Here is a 13902-nt window from a genome sequence, read left to right on the forward strand (position 1 = left end):
GCATACCCTTGAGGTCCAGTAGCTACTAGAACTTACATGATGTGCTGTTGTAAGTTGTAATGATGTGTTGCTGAAAGAAAGAAAGAGAGAGAGAGAGAAGGAGGGAGGAAGGAAGGGAGGGAGGGAGGGAGGGAGGAGAAAGGAGGGAGGGAAACTATAAACACAAGCCCAGAGATGGATTTTCTTCATGATGTGCCAGAGGACAGAGCACTTCTGAGCTGTAAGGACTGATAAACATGTATTTGATCCTACCTGTAGCATTTCTGAACCGCTTTATCTTGGGCATCTTCTAAGACTTTTGATCTTTTTCTTTCTGTCCTGAACTGTACATAATTAAATCTGGATGTCTGGCCATCTAATCCTCTAATCCTAGCCGCATTCAAATGTAGCCAGTAAAGAGTACGAAATACATCATGACCATTTAAGTATAAGAGTGTCAGTCTCTGAATATACATACTTGAAGAAAGCTCGTCAAGAAAAAAAAAAGTCTTCTTTCAGCCTTAAAAATGTCATATCCTTTGACTTAGTAAAAATCTATCTGAAGGAAAGAATTCCAATTATGCAAAAGCTTTTATGACAAAATATTTACCAAAACATTATTTATAATGGTGGAAAATTGGTAACAACCTAAAGATACAATAGTAGAAGATCTATTAATTATGATACTTCAACTGGATGGGCTACTATGCAGTCATTTTTTAAAATGATATTTCTGAATAATTTATAAGCCCCTAGAAAAATGCTTACATAAAATTTTTGTTTCAAATGCAGAAAATAGGTCTTCCTGGTGGCACAGTGGTTAAGAATCCGCCTGCCAATGCAGGGGACACGGGTTCGAGCCCTGGTCCGGGAAGATCCTACATGCCGCGGAGCAACTAAGCCCGTGCGCCACAACTACTGAGCCTGCGCTCTAGAGTCCGCAGGCCACAACCACTGAGCCCACGTGCCACAACTACTGAAGCCCGGACGCCTAAAGCCCGTGCTCTGCAACAAGAGAAGCCACTGCAATGAGAAGCCCGTGCACCGCAATGAAGAGTAGCCCCTGCTCGCCGCAACTAGAGAAAGCCCGCATGCAGCAACAAAGACCCAACGCAGCCAAAAATAAATAAATAAATAAATAAATAAATAAATAAAATTTTTAAAAAATAAAATAAAATGCAGAAAATAAAATAGCATATACAATACAGTCCAACAAAAACAACAAACAAATCTAGGCTTTAAAAAAAAAGATGAATGGAATTCCCTGATGGTGCAGTGGTTAAGAATCTGCCTGCCAACAGGTGGCGGATTCTCAAACATGGGTTCGAGCCCTGGTCCGGGAAGATCCCACATGCCACGGAGCAACTAAGCCCGTGCTCCACAACTACTGAGCCTGCGCTCTAGAGCCCGTGAGCCACAACTACGGAGCCCGTGTGCCACAACTACTGAAGCCTGTGTGCCTAGGGCCCGTGCTCTGCAACAAAGAGAAGCCACCACAACGAGAAGCCCACGCACCGCAACGAGGAGTAGCCCCCGCTCACCGCAACTAGTGAAAGCCCACGTGCAGCAACAAAGACCCAATGCAGCCAAAAATAAATAAATAAATAATATTTATTTTTTTAAAAAAGAACATATCAAAAAAAAAAAGATGAGAAGGAAATAGACAAAAATGTTAATAGGGGTTGTCTTCAGTTGTGGGAATATGAGAGGGCTGAGATTACTGTCCCTCATTCTTTCCACATGTTGGTATTTTTGCAACTTTTTTGTAATGAGCACACTATATTTTCCTCTTGATGTTTCTTCATCTGTTCTTATTATCCTTACATAATTCTTAGAGCCCTGAGCAATAGCACCCTCACGGAGCTGTGCTGTGGAGGAGCGAGTACAATACTAAAGAAACGGAGACTAGAACTCACCATCCTAAGAACTCAAGTAGGATGCATCCAAAGCTAACTAATGTCAGACATTGTTTTTCACGTGAAATTTTAATTTGCTTAGAATTTTTTAAAGTTACTGTAACTCCAACTTCCAGAGGGAGTTGGAAGGGAAGTCCCTAGATGACAACTATGTAGCAGGCTTATAAAACAACACAACTAGATTGGAGGTGTATGAGAACAGAGGGCTCCAGAAGGAGTATCTCTAGGAAAGCACGGAGACTGTGCGTTGTCTGATATCTTTGACTCTATAAAAGCCTATAAAAAAAAAAAAGCCTATAATAAGAAGCTGTTGGAGTATATGGGAAGAATTTGCAATAGATACATAGAAAATTGAGCAAATTAAAAAATGAGACAATTATTAAATCTGGAAGAAACTGAAATATATGTAAGAAAGGAAACATAATTTATATATGATACATGCTTCAATAGTAAATTATGCTTAGTCATATTGAATTAACTAAACTTGTTTACATAATTATATTGAAAGGATGGGAGGAGTGGAAGAAGAGAATGGTTGAAGAATGCTGAATCTGTCTGCCATAATTACAAAATAATAATGACTGAAACAGGTAAATCGAGAAATAACAATCTTAGCATATTATTTAGGACTATGGAGTGGAGGATCAGAAGAACAACTAAAATAGATGGAAAAAAAAGCTGCTCTGAGGAGCAGGATTGGGGGGCAAAAAGGGATGGGACAGGAATGAGGACATTATAACCCTTTTAGAATTGCATTATTTGACTTTTTAACCTCATGCAGCCATTTTTAAAAAGGTTTTATTTTGATTTTTTAATTAACCACAAAACCATGATGAGATATTACCTCATACTCATTAGGATGCCTACTATAAAATGAACAAAAACAAAATCAGAAAATAACAAGTGTTGGGACTTCCCTGGTGGCACAGTGGTTAAGACTCCATGCTCCCAATGCAGGGGGCCTGGATCCAATCCCTGGTCTGGGAACTAGATCCCACATGTATGCTGAAACTAAGAGTTCACATGCCACAACTAAAGAGCCTGGGAGCTGCAACTAAGGAGCCCGTGAGCCGCAACTGAGACCTGACACAACCAAATAAATAAATAAATAAAGTAACAAGTGTTGATGAGGATGTGGAGAAATTGGAACCCTTGTGCACTGTTGGTAGGAATGTAAAATAGTGCAGCACTATGGAAAACAGTATGACAGTTCCTCCAAAAAATTAAAAATAGAACTACCATATGATCCAGCAATTCTACTTCTGGGTATATACCCAAAAGAATTTAAAGCATGGTCTCAAAGAGATATTTGTATATGCATGTTCATAGCAGCAGTATTCACAATAGCCAAATGAGGGAAGCAACCCATGTGTCCATGAATAGATGAAGGGATAAACAAAATGTGCTACATACATACAATTGTATGTTATTCAGCCTTAAAAAGCAAAGGAATTCTGACACATGCTACAACATGGATGAATCTTGATGACATTATACTAAGTGAAATAAGCCAGTCACAAAAAGATAAACACTTTTGTATGATTACACTTATATGAGGTTCCTAGAGTAACCAAATTCATAGGGATGGAAAGCAGAAAGGTGGTTGACAGGAGCTGGAAGGAAGAGGAATGGGAAGTTGTTTAATGAATATAGAGTTTCAGTTTTGCAAGGTGAAAAGAGTTCTGGAGGTTGGTTGCACAACAGTGTGAATATACTTAATGCCACTGAACTATATACTTAAAAATGGTTAAGATGGGGACTTCTCTGGTGGCGCAGTGGTTAAGAATCGGACTGCCAATGCAGGGGACACGGGTTCGAGCCCTGGTCCGGCAAGATCCCACATGCCACGGAGCAGCTAAGCCCGTGCACCACAACTACTGAGCCTGTGCTCTGGAGCCCGCAAGTCACTACTGAAGCCCACACACCTAGAGCCCATGCTCCACAACAAGAAAAGCCACCGCAATGAGAAGCCCATGCACCACAACAAAGAGTAGCCCCCGCTCGCCGCAACTAGAGAAAGCCTGTGCACAGCAATGAAGACCCAATGCAGCCATAAATAAATAAATAGATAAATTTATTTAAAAAATGGTTAAGATGGTAAATTTCATGTTATGTGTATTTTATTGCAACTTAAAAAAAATTGTAAATTAACCAAAGTAGTTGGAAATCAGACTACATATGACTATGCTATGTGCTCTGCTATTATACTCTCTTGTGGAGTGTAATAATCTTTAGCTGAGCTCTGCAATGCAACTGCACAACTTAAGATATCAAGAAATGATAAACATAGCCCAAGAGAACATAATGTATTTTTCCTTTTAAGATTAAGTGATGAATACGGCTTACAACACCTGACTAAATTTAGAATATAAAAGGAGGTAGTTTTGGTCATCCTAACTAATGCCTAGAAACTGGCTTGACATCAAGCCAGAAATCAATGTCAAATTAATTGATGTATACATTCCATATTTATTCAGCAAGTGTTAACTGAGCACTGACTATGTGCCAGGCACTGTGCTGGACAATGAAACTACCTTGTAATTCATAAGCCAACTTCAGAAAGAGAAAGGGATTAAATCAGGAAGAGCAGAGTCTGAGCCCCTACTGGGTACCAAGCACTATGCCAGCTTTATTTTTTTTTAAAGACTTATTTATTATTTATTTTATTTTATTTTTGGCTGCATTGGGTCTTAGTTGCGGCACGTGGGATCTTTGTTGAGGCATGTGGGATCTTCATTTTGGTGCGCGGGCTTCTCTCTAGTTGTGGCGTGTGGGTTTTTCTCTCTCTAGTTGAGGCGTGCAAGCTCAGAAGTTGTGGCGTGCGGGTTTCTCTCTCTAGCTGAGGTGCGCGGGCTGAGTTGCCCTGCGGCATGCAGGATCTTAGTTCCCTGACCAGGGATCGAACCCCGTCCCCTGCATTGCATGGCAGATTCTTTACCACTGGACCACCAGGGAAGTCCCTATGCCAGCTTTATACACATTATCTCCACTAAGCTGCACACCATGGTGTGTTTTTCATTAGCTGTCAAACTGTAAGCCAATCACTTTTATGAAATAAGCATCCTGAATGTCTATGATATTTTTTCCAGTCAACATACAATGGATTTGTCTATTATTGAAGAAAACATATGTAAGTATACCCCATCTTTCAAATCACATTTACTTTAAAACCTTTCTAGTTGACAATTTCTGCTTCAATAACTTTTCTTTGCAATTCCCACCCCCAGCTCCTCCTAAATTCCCATAGCCCGCTGTTTATACATTCTTTTTCACAATTTTCTGCTCTATAGTTTTGAGTCTCCTTTTCATATTCCCACTGGATTGCAGGGGTTGGGGTTGATGTGTTCACTACAAGTGTCTAATCTCACATAGACCAACTAACTGTTCCAGTCTGCCCCGGGACTGAACAGATTCTCGGGTTGTGATTCAGGTTTTGGGGTTTTTTTTTTCTCATTTGTAATTTTAATCGAAGCATTGCTATTCATTTTTAAAAGTCTTTCCTTATAAGCACCAAATTTTAATATCTATGTCAATTTTGGGGGGAAAGAAACTCCATCAAGAACTTCCCTCCAGAAGAAAACAATGATGTTCATTCCTCCAAACAACCAAATTCAAAGTCTACCAAAACAGAAACAAACAAAGAAAAAAAGCCCACACAGGAAAACAAAAACAAAAATCACATTCTAGGGGTTCATTGCATTTAGCAGCCTTCACTGTGCTGTCTAATTATCCTTCAGCTGACTTTCAAAAAAGTAACAGCCTAGCTCATCAAAATATACATTTTCCATTTGATTTTTAAATTAAAAAAATAATTTAAAAAAAGAAAAATTGAAGGGATTCACAATCAATTGCCTGACTCATTTCGATGTCATGTACAGCCTACGAAGGTCAGGAAGGCTATTTGCAGCACACATGGTTAGGGGAATTGATTTTCAAGGTTTAGCTTTCTTCCAAACAGTGTAAAATACCCACAACTCCAAGTATGAAGGGACACAGACAATCTCCTTCGAGAATTCCACAGAACAATACAGGCACCCCAGCTGTTCTTCATAGAGTGACAGGGCTTCCGTCAAATTGACACAGTTCCCCTGTGTAAAATATTTCCCATCCGGTTTCAATACTTGCATTGAGAGGTCAAGAATCAGTCTGAGATGGGGCTTCCCTCGTGGCGCAGTGGTTAAGGATCCGCCTGCCAATGCAGGGCACACGGGTTCGAGCCCTGGTCTTGGAGGATCCCACATGCCACAGAGCAACTAAGCCCATGCGCCACAGCTACTGAGCCTGCGCTCTAGAGCCCGCGAGCCACAATTACTGAAGCCCGCGCAACTAGAGCCCGTGCTCCTCAACAAGAGAAGCCACTGCAATGAGAAGCCCGTGCACCGCAGCAAAGAGTAGCCCCCAATCGCCGCAACTAGAGAAGGCCCACGCACAGCAACGAAGACCCAATGCAGCCATAAAGAAGGAAAGAAAGAATCAGTCTGAGAAACTCCCATGTGGAATCTTCTTCCAGAGATGTGGATATTGGAACAGCTGTCAAATCATTATGTGATTCAGTTTTAAAACCGAGAAAGTACTTGGCAAACTCACTTTTAGCAGTTTAAGTCCCATGTTCTGGGGACCCCCTTGGTCCTGAGGTTGGGGTCATCCTAACTCTCAGCTTTCTCTTCTCATTGTCTATCTTGATCTTGTGTGTGTGTGTTCATATATTTATATAAAGTCAAGGGCTCAGCAAAGAGGGAGAGAGCTGAGCTGCCAGATGTTCAGAGTGCTCGATTAAAGCAACAGGCTAAAATGAAAGTAAGAGTCAAGCCTTTCATCACTTACTGTGATAGTATAAGCAAGAGGCTAAAACAGAGAAAGTTTTGACTCCATCTCCTTGCATTTTCCCTCATGGGACATTGCAGGTCAGGTGGATCAGCACAGATCTGGGATCGGGGTGGGGGGGTAAGGGGGTTTATAGGAGGGCTAGGAGTGGAAAAGTACTGAGTACTGAGTCAGAGTGGAAAAGTACTAGTACTGAGTGAGAAGGGAGAAAGTGTCTTCATGACCTCTCCCTCCCTCCTCTCCCACCAATAAGGAAGCCTAAGCAGAGGCCCCGAGGAAAGTCCTAATGAAAGGGACCTCCAAGTGAAGGCTCCTGGTCTAGAAATGCAGATATATAAGACCATGGGTGGCCAGAGGGTCCTGAGTCCTTGAGTAAAACTCCCGTCAGAGGCTGCAGCGTACTGCCTGTTCAATTTTAATGGGGGCAGTATTCACCTGTGAGACTTGCCAAGTAAAGCCTTTGTAATTGCCTACACCTGGGCCTGAAAAAATTACACATGGGTTTTTGGCTAGGAGCTGGAATATATCTCTCTTCCTCTACAACCCAATAGAAAAATGGACAACGATTATGATCAAATGGTCCACACAGAAAAAGAAATGTTAAATGATTCTTAAATACATGGAATGATGTTCAATCTCACTTATAAGAGAAATGCAAATTAAACCTGCACGGAGATAACAATTTTTCACTTAACACACTGTGATCCTAAAGGAATGGGGAAACAGATACTCCTACTGTAGGAGGGCATATATACTGGTACTGCCTCTACAGAGAGCAATTTCACAACTTCAATCAAAATTACAGATTCAGGGACTTCCTTGGTGGTCCAGTGGTTAAGACTCCATGCTCCCAATGCAGGAGGCCTGGGTTTGATCCCTGGTCAGGGAACTAGATCCCGCATGCTGCAACTGAAAGATCCTGCACGCGGCAGCGAAGATGCTGAGTGCTGCAACTAAGACCCGGCACAGCCAAATTAAAAAAAAAAATTACAGATTCAGGTATCTTTGACCAGTAAATACATTCTAGGAATTTATCCTGCATATAGGCCCACACCCGTGGGAAATGACAGATACACAAGTCTTTATTCCTTGCCATTCATTGTTTTTTTTTCTTAATTTTTAAATATTTATTTATTTGACTGAGCCGGGTCTTAGTTGTGGCGTGCGGAATCTTTAGTTGTGGCATGTGAACTCTTAGTTGTGGCATGTGGGATCTAGTCCCTTGACCAGGGATCGAACCTGGGCCCCCTGCATTGGGAGTGCAGAGCCTTAGCCACTGGACCACCAGGGAAGTCCCCCATTCATTGCTTATAATAGCAAAAGATTGGAAACCACCTAACAGTTATGGACCGGTAAAACAAAAATATAATATATTCATACACAGAAATACTGTGCAGCCATTCAGAAGATATATCATTATGTTTTAAAAGCAAATGTGGGGCTTCCCTGGTGGAACAGTGGTTAAGAATCTGCCTGCCAATGCAGGGGACATGGGTTCGAGCCCTGGTCCGGGAAGACCCCACATGCCGTGGAGCAGCTATGCTCGTGAGCCACAACTGAAGCCCGCGCACCACAACTACTGAAGCCCGCGCACCTAGAGCCCGTGCTCCGCAACCAGAGAAGCCACCACAATGAGAAGCCCGCGCACTGCAATGAAGAGTAGCCCCTGCTCGCCCCAACTAGAGAAAGCCCACGTGCAGCAACGAAGACCTAACACAGACAAAAATAAAAAATAAAATAAAATAAAAAATAAAAGTAAATGTGGAAAAATATGTACTGTATACACAGTTTGTGTGATAATATGGGGAAATAACATATATTTTTTGTTTGTGTATAGAAGGATACATAAGAAGCTAATAGCATTGGTTTTTAGGGAGAGAACTAGGTAGCTGGTAACAGTAACAGAGACATTTCATTGTATACTATTTTACACCTTTGGAATCATTTTGAATGTAAATCAAAATTTAAACAACAACAACAAGCAAACAAACCAACCACAGAAACATGGGCTCTGGTATCAGACTGCCTGGGTTTAAACCTTTCTCCATCACTTACCAGTTGCGTGACCTCAGGCAAATTACTTAACTTTATGTTTCTTTCCACATCTACAAAATGGGTATAATGATAGCACTGATTTCAGAGAGTTGTGAGAATTAAAGGAGATCACGCGGGTCAAATATTTATTTATTTATTTATTATTTTTTTAAAATTTATTTTATTTAGTATTTTTATTTTTGGTTGCATTGGATCTTTGTTGTTGTGTGCGGGCTTTCTCTAGTTTTGGTGAAGGGGGGCCACTCTCCGTTGCAGTGCGCAGGCTTCTCATTGCTGTGGCTTCTCTTGTTGTGGAGCATGGGCTCTAGGAGGGCGGGCTTCAGTAGTTGTGGCTCGTGGGCTCTAGAGCGCAGGCTCAGTAGTTGTGGCACACGGGCTTAGTTCCTCCACAGCAGGTGGGATCTTCCCAGACCAGGGCTCCAACCCGTGTCGCCTGCATTGGCAGGCGGATTCTTAACCACTGCGCCACCAGGGAAGCCCAAGGGTCAAATATTTAGATCAGCGGCAGAGACTCTGGAGCAAGCCTTTCAGGTCTCAAATGCCAGCTCCACCCCTCCCAGATTGTGTGACCTTGGGCAAATTATTCAAACTCACTTTTCCTCAGTTTCTTCATTTGGAAATGGGGAGAATAATCAGATTGTGTGAAGATTAAATTAGTTAATATTTATAAAGTACTTACAACTGCATTTGGAATATATTAAGTGCTATATAAGTATTTGCTGAATATTAGATATTTATTTAATACAAATATTAGTTATTATGGTTAGCTATTATCCAACACTGTTGAAATAAACTCTACTTAGGTTACCTTTCAGAATTATCTTACCTACCCTCAACTTGCTCCTCTCCTATCTGTAATTCTACAAATACACTACATCTGTTATTTGCTCATATTATTCTCACAGTCTGGAATGCCAGTTCCAACCATGACTGACTGAAGAATGCTTAACTGTCCTTCAAGATCCAATTCAACGATCTCTTCCTCCCTGAAGGTGGCTGCTCTCTCCTATTAGCTGCCCCATCACAGATCTCTAGTCTGACCCTTCCCTACTTTGGCTGCCTCTTGTCCTGCCCCAGACCAGCAGGCAGAGCAGGCAACAATTCGTGCTCGTGGGAATAAATGGGTAAATGGAATACTGACATTTTCAAGGTAATTCAAAAAGGTGTAAGTTTTCTGTTGTGACATGTATCAAGTTCATTTTTATGCCCTAAATTCTCAAACAGAGAGGAAAGAAAGAGCTGTTCACGGACACTTAATGGAAGGTGGAAATAGAATACTTTGGAAGTTAGAAGGGGTTTTTTTTAGTGTTTTTTTTTTGGGGGGGGGGGTGTTGTTCTGGTTTGGTTTTTGCCTTTAATCAACATGGACCTGGCTCCCCCTGCTGGATCTGGAGTAAAACGTGGATGGACTTGGGAGAGTATTATACTTAGTGAAATGTCAAAGACAAATACTATATGATATCACTTATATGTGGAATCTAAAAAATAAGACAAACTAGTGAATATAGCAAAAAAGAAATAGACTCACAGATATAGAGAACAAACATGATTACCGGCAGGGAGTGGGAAGGGGGGAGGGGCAAGATAGGGGTAGGGGATTAAGAGTACAAACTACTATGTATAAAATAAATAAGCTACAGGGACTTCCCTGGTGGTTCAGTGCGTAAGACTCCACGCTCCCAATGCAGGAGGCCCGGGTTTGATCCCTGGTCAGGGAACTAGATCCCCCATGCCTGCCGCAGCTAAAAGATCCCACATGCTGCAACTAAAGATCCCACATGCCACAACTAAGACCAGCACAGCCTAAATAAATAAATAAATACTTTAAAAAAATAAGCTACAAGAATATATTGTACAGGGACTTCCCTGGTAGACTTCCCTGGTGGTGCAGTGGTTAAGAATACACCTGCAAATGCAGGGGACGTGGGTTCAAGCCCTAGTCCAGGAAGATCCCACATGCTGCGGAGCAACTAAACCCGTGCGCCAAAACTACTGAGCCTGCGCTCTAGAGCCCACGAGCCACAACTGCTGAAGCCCGTGCGCCTAGAGCCTGTGCCCTGCAACAAGAGAAGCCACCGCAATGAGAAGCCTGTGCACCGCAGTGAAGAGTAGCCCCCGTTCGCCGCAACTAGAGAAAGCCTGTGTGCAGCAATGAAGACCCAAGGCAGCCAAAAAAAAATTTAAAAATAAAAAATTTATTTTTAAAAAACTGATTTGGGACCTTTCTCCTTTAAGAAAAAAAAAAAGAATATATTGTAGAGCACAGAGAATATAGCCAATATTTTATAATAGCTATAAATGAAGTATATAACGTTTAAAAATTGTGAATCACTATGTTGTATACCTGAAACTTGTATGATATTGTACATCAAGCATACTTAAATTTTAAAAATCAATTCATTTATGTAAAGGCAGAGGAAACAAAACTCATAGCATATTTAAAATAGTATCTAGAGCTTTCATCAAGGCTCTTATTACAGATGGCATCATTGTAGCTATGACATTCTAGCATCCCCATAATGACTGGCTACATAACAATTACAGTTACCTCATGTATTTGGAGAGAGAGGTGTGGCTTTGAAATCTAAGCCCAGGACTGCAGGCCAGGAATTCCTGAGTGTATATCCAACTTTGACAAGAACTGCAAAAATTGGTCTCTGGCAAATAATTTAACTTGTTTTTTATGGCATTGTTAATTTTTATTTTACTGTCTGTGTGACGGGCACAAGAATGCTACTAGCATCTCATTGCCATTGAAGCACTTGAATGATATCAGTTGTCAACTGAATACCAAATGTCTCCTATGTGCACAGCAACACTCAGGGCCCTGAGGAACCGAAGAGCAGTATAATGTTCCTCCCCTCAAGGATCTGTGTGTCTTAAGGGAACATGGAGGCTGTGTATGGTGCTTCGAATGGTGTCTGATATACAGTTTTAAGTCTTCAAAAAACATACATTCACTTCCTTCTTCCACCTTTGAATCTGGCTTCTGCCCAGGGCTAGAATCCCTGATTCCAGGCCTGATGGAACATTTTCTGAGATGGATTCTTCCCATCTAGATTGTCTAGATTGCCTAGATTGTCAGTGCCATGAGAACAGGGACCAGGTCTTATTCATGCTCCATCCCCAGTAACTAGGACCATGCCTGGCACATGAAATGTGCTCAGTACATTTTGTTGAGTGAACAATCTTCCAAGGAAACTCATTCTATTTTTGGCTTACCCTCATTGTTAAAGAAGTGAGCTGAAATCTACCTCCCTGTCACTTGCATTCACTGGTTCTTCTCTTCCCTAATCTAAATAGTTCTCAATAAATGTAAGCTCTCTTTCTACCTCCCCTTCATGCCCTTCTGTCATCATTGCCCTCATGAATATCACGAGACTATTTAAATCCCTTACTGAAATCTAGATACTACCGACTGTACCTCCAGTGTTCCTCTAATCCATTAGCCAAATAATTAAAAACTCACAATGTAATTGAGGAAATCCATCCTGAAACATGAAACAAAGAGGAATCAAAGCCTTTAAATGTGGTGGGTGATTGTGGTCAGACAGGAGTAAATTCAGGAGTTCAGAAAAGGGAACTATCCTTAGGGTATAAAAGAGTGAGAAGAGATTTTCTGCAGTTTTGGGGCTGAAACGTTGATTCATTCATCTTAAGACCTAGATGAAGCAAACAACACAGTACTTCCCCTCACATGTTCACTGTCTAGTGGAGGAGACAGGTGACTATCAAGTGAATTAATAAAATGAACTTAAAAGATGGTGCTATGAAGAAAAAGGCAGGGTGCTGGGAGGGAGAATAATGAGCTGAGGTAGGTAGGGGACAAACATCAGCTTTAGAGAGAACGGGGGTCAGAAAGCCTCTCTGAGGAGCCATCAGGAAGGAGCTTGAGAAAAAGTAAGGGTGGGAGGGGTTTAAAGCATGAATTGGAGGACAGATGTTAGAATCAGTGAAGTACAAGGAAAGAAACAAACATGAACTCCAAGGTAAAACTTGTGTTAAAGCAAATATCTAGCTCAAAATCTTTTGTTTGTTATTCCAAATATTTGAGCATTACTTCATATAAAAACATACACACGCAAATACGTTCTGAAACATGTAAATAGTTTATATGTTCCCAAAAGGTTTCGAAGCAACTTATAGAAATATAACAGGAAATAATTCAGAAATTGGGATGAAGGTGAAAAGTAAAGACAGTGCTCCCTTCGGCAGCACATATACTAAAATTGGAACGATACAGAGAAGATTAGCATGGCCCCTGCGCAAGGATGACACGCAAATTCATGAAGCGTTCCATATTTTTAAGCAGCCGCATAGCACAGAGAGATCAGCTCGGTGCTTTGTGTCCACCTAGAGGGGTGGGATAGGGAGGGTGGGAGGGAGACGCAAGAGGGAGGGGATATGGAGATATATGTATGCGTATAGCTTATTCACTTTGTTATACAGCAGCAACTAACACAACAATGTAAAGCAATTATACTCCAATAAAGATGTTAAAAAAAAAAAAAGAAAAGTAAAGACAAACAGGAGAAGGAAAATGAAGTCAATTGTTAGGACTGACATACAAAAGTGCATATTATACAGTTCTACACAGTAACTAGATCTGGGCTGTATATTTGATTCTGAGCTTCCAGGAACAGAGCAATATGGAAATATGAACAATTATGAAATTCAGTGTGCCCATAATAAAAAAAAAATGAAGTAGTTCTTAAGAGAAATATAGCTTCCTGGTATTAGGATCTGAGAGAAATATTCCTTCATCATGAGTCACTCTGTGACATAATGGTCAAAGTCCTCAACAATATCCCTGCAGTAAACACAACAGCAAGATTCCCAGGGCCATCTCTCAGAACTAGCTTCAATGCATAAAACCAAAGTGCGGCTCAGTAAAAGAAGTTCTATAAGGGACCAGAGGCAATCCAGCTACACAGCTTATACTAGCAGCTGTGAATCAGGGATAACATTTAGAATGTCTAGAGAAATGGGTGGATTACTTATCCTTTAGGTAATCCTCAATGAATATTACTTCTTTCACCTGAGCTTTTGATGAATAATTTGTAGTAGAGAATTGAAGTCATTTCTCTGGCAAGAAACTAGAGTGGAAATGATCTTGCTGCTAATTAGT

At 41.1% G+C, this 13902-nt stretch overlaps 1 non-coding gene across 1 annotated transcript; it reads left to right on the forward strand.

Moving 5' to 3' along the window:
- The first annotated feature begins 12973 nt into the window (after positions 1 to 12973).
- On the forward strand, positions 12974 to 13080 carry LOC114236832 (U6 spliceosomal RNA). Its single transcript, XR_003622689.1, has one exon. It is a non-coding gene; the product is annotated as a U6 spliceosomal RNA (small nuclear RNA).
- The last annotated feature ends 822 nt before the right edge of the window (positions 13081 to 13902 follow it).

This window comes from Balaenoptera acutorostrata, chromosome 9 (genome assembly GCF_949987535.1).
Source record: "Balaenoptera acutorostrata chromosome 9, mBalAcu1.1, whole genome shotgun sequence".
Lineage (NCBI taxonomy): Eukaryota > Metazoa > Chordata > Mammalia > Artiodactyla > Balaenopteridae > Balaenoptera > Balaenoptera acutorostrata.